Genomic DNA, 6677 nt, shown 5'->3' on the forward strand with positions numbered 1-6677 from the left:
TTCCATCACTATTTTAAATCTAATGGAATTATGGTTGCTGGCCCAAAAGTTTTCCCCCACTGACACCTCAGTCACCTGCCCTGCCTTATTTCCCAAGAGTAGGTCAAGTTTTGCACCTTCTCTAGTAGGTACATCCACATACTGAATCAGAAAATTTTCTTGTACACACTTAACAAATTCTTCTCCATCTAAACCTAAAACACTATGGCAGTCCCAATCTATGTTTGGAATGTTAAAATCCTCTACCATAACCACCCTATTATTCTTACAGATAGCTGAGATCTCCTTACAAGTTTGTTTCTCAATTTCCTTCTGACTATTAAGGGGTCTGTAATACAATCCCAATAAGGCGATCATCCCTTTCTTCTCAGTTCCACCCAAATAACTTCCCTGGATGCAGTTCCAGGAATATCCATGATCAAAAACGCCACTCCCCCGCCTCTCCTGCCTCCCTTTCTATCCTTCCTGTAGCATTTGTATCCTGAAACATGAAGCTGCCAATCCTGCCCATCCCTGAGCCAGGTTTCTGTAATTGCTATGATCTCCCAATCCCATGTTCCTAACCATGCCCAGAGTTCATCTGCTTTCCTCATTCGGCCCCTTGCATTGAATAAATGCAGTTTAATTTATTAGTCCTACCTTGTCCCTGCGTGCCCTGACTGTTAAACATAAGTTGCCTCCCATTTAAGACATTGTAATGACTATGTCTTTTCATTTTTCTATAATTTTGAATGTGGACTTAAAATGAAAAAAAAACTTTTATAGCAAAGGATTATGGAAGGAATTGCTGTAGTTTTATAAACCAAGTTACAGAAACTCACTGTAAATCAGATTTATACTACTGCTTTACTCAAGCAGTGAGAGAGGCTGTTTGCATACAGGCTGGCAGTCAAGGGGTGTGCACTAATTGACAATTTGACAGTAATGGGTTGTTGATTCATTTGTGAAGTTGTGACCAGTTGGGGATGTCAAAGGCCATCAGCCTGACTGATTGACTCCTGGGTAGCTGAACATCTGTGAGCATGTATGATATTAGCAGAAGCCTGTGGACTGCAGCGAGGAGCAGATAATGTGTCTTCCTGTCCAGTAAGATACCTAAAGCCTGAAGATAACCAGTTTATTTTCCTTCACCAGTTGTTGTAAGCTGCAATCTTTATTCAGTAACTCTGAGACAGTTGACGTGCCTAAATTGACAAATTGGAAAACCCTGCAGGAAAGAGGATGAAGAACAGAAAATCCACACAAGCAAAAAGACCATCTCAGCGAAACCCATGGACTGGGGCTTTTGATCTACTACATCTGCTTTCTTTTCTCACTATGAAAGGTTGGACCAAAGGGTCTGTTTCCATGTTGTACATCTCTATGACCAGGGTGTTTTTTTTGTCCATCTGTGTGTATATGCATGTGTGTATGTGGGAGGAGCAGGTGGTTGGAAGGGAGTTAGAGATTCAACTAGTGGTATCATATATCAGCATTTTATGGTTGTTTATCAGTGGTTAGAATTTATTTGTTTATAATAATTACGTTCTTATAAAGCTGGTCTGTTTATTCTGTTAGCCTGGGTCTATTCCACAGGTAAAGTAAGGCCCACTGCTTTTTGTAATTTAGAAAAATTATTTGAATGCGAACATAGGAGGTATAGTCAGTAAGTTTGCAGGTGACACCAAAATTGGAGGTGTAGTGGACAGCGAAGAAGGTTACCTGAGATTACATAGGACCTTGATCAGATGGGCCAGTGGGCTGAGGAATGGCAGATGGAGTTTAATTTAGATAAATGTAAGGTACTGCATTTTGGAAAAGCAAATGAGGGCAGGACTTAATGGTAAGGTCCTGGGGAGTGGTTTTGAATGGAGAGACCTTGGAGTGCAGGTTCATAGTTCCTTGAAAGTAGAATCGCAGGTAGAGAGGATAGTGAAGGTGGCATTTGATATGCTTTACTTTATTGGTCAAAGCATTAAGTATAGAAGTTGCGAGGTCATGTTGTGGCTGTACAGGACATTGGTTAGGCCACTTTTGGAATATTGTGTGCAATTCTGATCTACCACCTATAGGGAAGGATGTTGTGAAATTCAGAAAAGATTTACAAGGATGTTACCAGCGTGTGGGCTTTGAGCTATAGGGAGAGGCTGAGTAGGCTGGGGCTGTTTTCCCTGAGCATTGGATGCTGAGGGGTGACCTTATAGAAGTTTATAAAATCATGAGGGGCATGGATAGGGTAAATAGACAATATCTTTTTCCCTGGAGTGGGGGAGTCCAGAACTAGAGGGCATAAATTTAGGGTGAGAGGGGAAAGATTTAAAAGGGACTGAAGAGACAACGTTTTCACGCAAAGGATGGTGCATGTATGGATTGAGCTGCCAAAGGGAGTGGTGGAGGCTGGTACAGTGACAACATTTGAAAGGCATCTGGATGGGTATGTGAAATGGAAGGGTTTAAAGATTATCGGCCAAATGCTAGCAAATGGGACTAGATTAATTTAGGATATCTGGTCGGGGTGGACAAGTTGGACTGAAGATCCTGTTTCTGTGCTGTACATCTCTATTACTCCATGACTTTGCGTACTTTGGTTATTTTTTATAATGACTCTGAGAATGACAGGGCTTTATTTCTGAAATATGTTTGTATGTATATGTGACAGTGAGAGTATAAAGGGGTATAGGTCTGTGAGAGGGTGTGTGAGCATATGAGAGAGGGTCTGCATGAGTGTGTGTGTGTGCGTGCGTGTGTGTGTGTATAGAGTGCAGCAGGATCACCTGTAATGTGACATGAATCCAAGGTCCTGGTTGAGGCCATCCCCATGGGTACCAAACTTGACTATCAGCCTCTCCTTGGCTGCTTTGCATTGTTGCCTGTCACAAAGTCTGCCTTGGAGGATGGTCACCTGAAGGTCCAGGGTCAAATGTCCTGGACGGCTGAAGTACTCTCCGACTGGGAGGGAACACTCCTGTCTGTTGATTGTTGTGCAGTGCCCATTCATCCATTGCCAAGGCCACTGTTCAGTCTCACCAATGTACCATGCCTCAGGGCATCCTTGCCCGCAGCGTATGAGATAGACAACAATGGCCACGTCACATGAGTACCTACCACGTACATGGTGGGAGGTGTCCCCATGTGTAATGGTGATATCCGTGTCGACACTGACATTTCTTGCAGCATCTACCGTGACAGGGTTGTGGGGTGTTGTCCTGAAAGCCAGGTAGTTTGCTGCAAACAATTATCTATTTGAGGTTTGGTGGTTGTTTAAAGGTGAGAAGTGGAGGCGTGAGGAAGGTCTTGGCAGGGTGCTAATCCTCATTGATAATGTGTCGCAGGCTGCGAAGAACATGGCATAGCTTTTCGGCTCCTGGGAAGTATTGGACAAAGAAAGGTACCCTGTCGGTTGCAGCTTGTATCTGTCTCTTGAGGAGGTCATTACAGTTTCTTGCTGTAAAACAGCCATCCTCTACGGACAAGCCCTACGTATATACAGGATCTGTTCAGATGAGGAAGAACATGATGGGCACTTGAAAGTACTCAAGGATGCCTTCATAAGAACGGGGTACAATGCTCAACTCATTGACCGCCAGTACTGATGTGCCACAGCAAGAAACCATAATGACCTTTTAAAAATTAATATAGTGAGATATTTTTAAAATGTATTTCTCTGAAGTTATCAATGAAAAATAGGTTGCAAATTAGTTATTAAATAAAATACACAAAAAGTGGTCGTTAGTGTATCATTTTTATCATTAATTCCTTCAATTAATTATACTGCTCCAAAACAAATAATGGAGAGAAAAATCAAAGTTTTTATATAGAATTGAAACAATTATAAAAATATTGGGAATCTAAGATTGTATTGAAAGTTTGAGGAAAAGGGAATGTATTAAAAGTGTATTATAGGGATAAATTGTTTTGAGAGGAACATTTAAAGGGAGAAGTAAATATAATAGCAAGAAGCTAGTTCACATTAAACCTGCAGATCTCTCAGTACAAATTAATGAAATAAAACAAGTGGAGTGCGAAAACTTGGAATTAGGAGGGGAAGTACACAGAAAAATAATGTATTAGTTCTACATCTGCCTTCGAAAGTCTCTTGGATAGTACAGTAATAATGGGTCTTGTAGTTTGTGCATCTCTACTCTTCAATAATACTATACCCTGGGGCTTGGAACCTGAGTGTCCAATTATATGGTAAAATGGAGTTTGGAACAGTAAGATCCTGAGTGCAGCTGCAATTATTAATACATTTCTCAGATATAGTCAACAGAAAAAATATCAAAATGTTTTTGAGAGCAGGATTATGATTGCTGCAGTTATTAAATATATCACACAGAAAATGTTGCAAAGCAGATGCTACCAAAAAAACTTGAATTCCCAAACTGAATGGCATAAACTATAGCGGCAACTATTAACACATTTCTAAATTAATGTGAATATATACATTAAATGGTCAGCAGTTGGGGATAAAGGATTAACTTAAAGCAGTTTTCATTAGATCTAATATTTATGAATTGTTGCTTTTTGGTAGACGTAGGTGCAATGTATGTTTACAAAAATTCGCTTGCTTTTTAAGAGGCAACTGCAGAAGGTCTTAGCTTTGTAGAGAAGACAGCTGGAAGGTGAAGGTTAGAAAGAGATAACAGCAGCTCTTAGAACAGAAGGACTGGAGGGGAACTATTGTGAAGGAGATGTGACAAGGTAACATGATGCTTTTCAGGTGGTGACTTTTTCAGTGTTGACAAGACGGACTAATAACCTCCTTATGCACCATAGCACTTCTCTGATTCTGTATTATAATGTTGACACAGTAGGTGAGTTGTGTGCAAATGTGAGAACTTAACAACATGATGGATTACACAATTTATAGTAATAAAGAGAAGCCAGATGGAAGAATTAGTCATTTCTCAAATTTAAAATTTGATATTGAGTTGAAATTCAGCTTAAGTAGTATAATAGAACAGGTGACAGTGAATCAGCCTGTTTTATACACTGACTTGTTAGAAAAGAAAATCAGAAATAAACAGCTGATTGCTATCAACCATTTCACATAATCCCCGAAGATGGAATTTAGATCTTGAATGTTTTGTGATAGCAAGGACATCTTTTTGTAGAGTTCAATGCTTCTAAATGTGTTTAAGAAGTAATAACTGCTGAGAGATCCTTGTTTGCAGCTTTAATTCCTTTTGATGAGAATACAATTCATTTGAAAATTGCCCATGACAGATAACCTTGACAAGCTTCCAGATATACATAGTTGAGAAGATGATTGCATTAAGACTGGGCTACATTTGAAAAGATTAGAGTCAAACATTGACACCTGACCTCAAACCATCAAATACTGAGTAAAACTGCAGATACAGAATTTTCAATTGATATAGGTTATGAGATTTTACACATCCAAGAGCAATCTATTCCCTTCACAAATAATATGAAAGGATTAGATTAATTCATGAATGAAATAAATTCTTTTGAAACTTATATCATCAGCCTGTTTCCCCCCACCACATGCACACAAACCCACCATAACAGAACACTTAGCATAATTCATCTTCTCATTGACACGGTAATGTGTTCTTTTTACTTTAGAAATAAGCTGAAAAGTTTCCAATTTATGGCTTCTTAGTTATTTTATGTGGAAAAAAGCCAGGACTTAAAGCCAGGCCAGTTTTTTTTAATAGATTCCATGCAAAGTTATTCTGGCCTTTTGGTTAATTTGAGCTTGCCCAGGCATTTCAGGGACCTTGTACTTTTCGATCTGAATTCTGCTTTCAGGCAGTAGACATTACAAGACAAACATGTTCAGTCTCCAGACTAACCTGTCGATGCCTTCTGGTGTTCCAGCCTCTGATAATCTGGACATACTGAACATATGAATCACATCTTCATGGATCAGGTTGCATCTGTCTGTGGCTACTGTCTCATTAGGAGAAAATGCAGCTCAAATATCCCAAGCATGGATTAGTAACCTCTCGCATGCAAACTGAGATGTAACGCATGGAAAGACTCTGCTGAATGTTTTCCTTAGCTGATATAGGGGTCGTAAAACAAGAAACACTTGTATTTATATCGCACCTTTAACAGAGTAAAATGTGTCAAGCCTGTTACTGGAGCAATTACCAAACTGTCGTAGCAATGGAAACTGTTTCTTTGTTTACTCTTATCAAAACCATTCCTGATTTTGAATATCTCTACTAATTCTCCACTTAACCTTCTCCTCTCAAGGGAAAGCAATCCCAGTTTCTCCATGTAACCAAAATTCAACAACTCTGGTACATCTTTGTGTATCTTCCTTATACTTATTTGAGGCATTCAAATCTTTCCCAAAGCCTGGTGCCACAATTAAACACAATATTCCCATTGAGACCCGATCTGTGTTTTACAATGAATTAGCATAAGGTCCTTGCTTTTGTATTGTATGTTTCAGTTTATAAAGCTAAGCATTCTGTACGCCTTTTCAAACATTTACAATTTGTTCTGTCATCCTAAACATTTGTTACAGATCCCAGCTCCTTATTTCTGCACTTTCTTTATAATTGTACAATTTTGTTCATATTGCCTCTTCCTCGTCTTCCTATCAAAATGTATCACAGTTTTCAGTGTTAAATTTCATTTCACTTGTCATTTCACCAATCCATGTCCTCCTGAAATCTGTTACCATTCTTTTAAATATTTTTTAAAATCTTAAATATTTTTGT

Source organism: Chiloscyllium plagiosum, chromosome 36, assembly GCF_004010195.1.
Source record: "Chiloscyllium plagiosum isolate BGI_BamShark_2017 chromosome 36, ASM401019v2, whole genome shotgun sequence".
NCBI classification, from domain to species: domain Eukaryota; kingdom Metazoa; phylum Chordata; class Chondrichthyes; order Orectolobiformes; family Hemiscylliidae; genus Chiloscyllium; species Chiloscyllium plagiosum.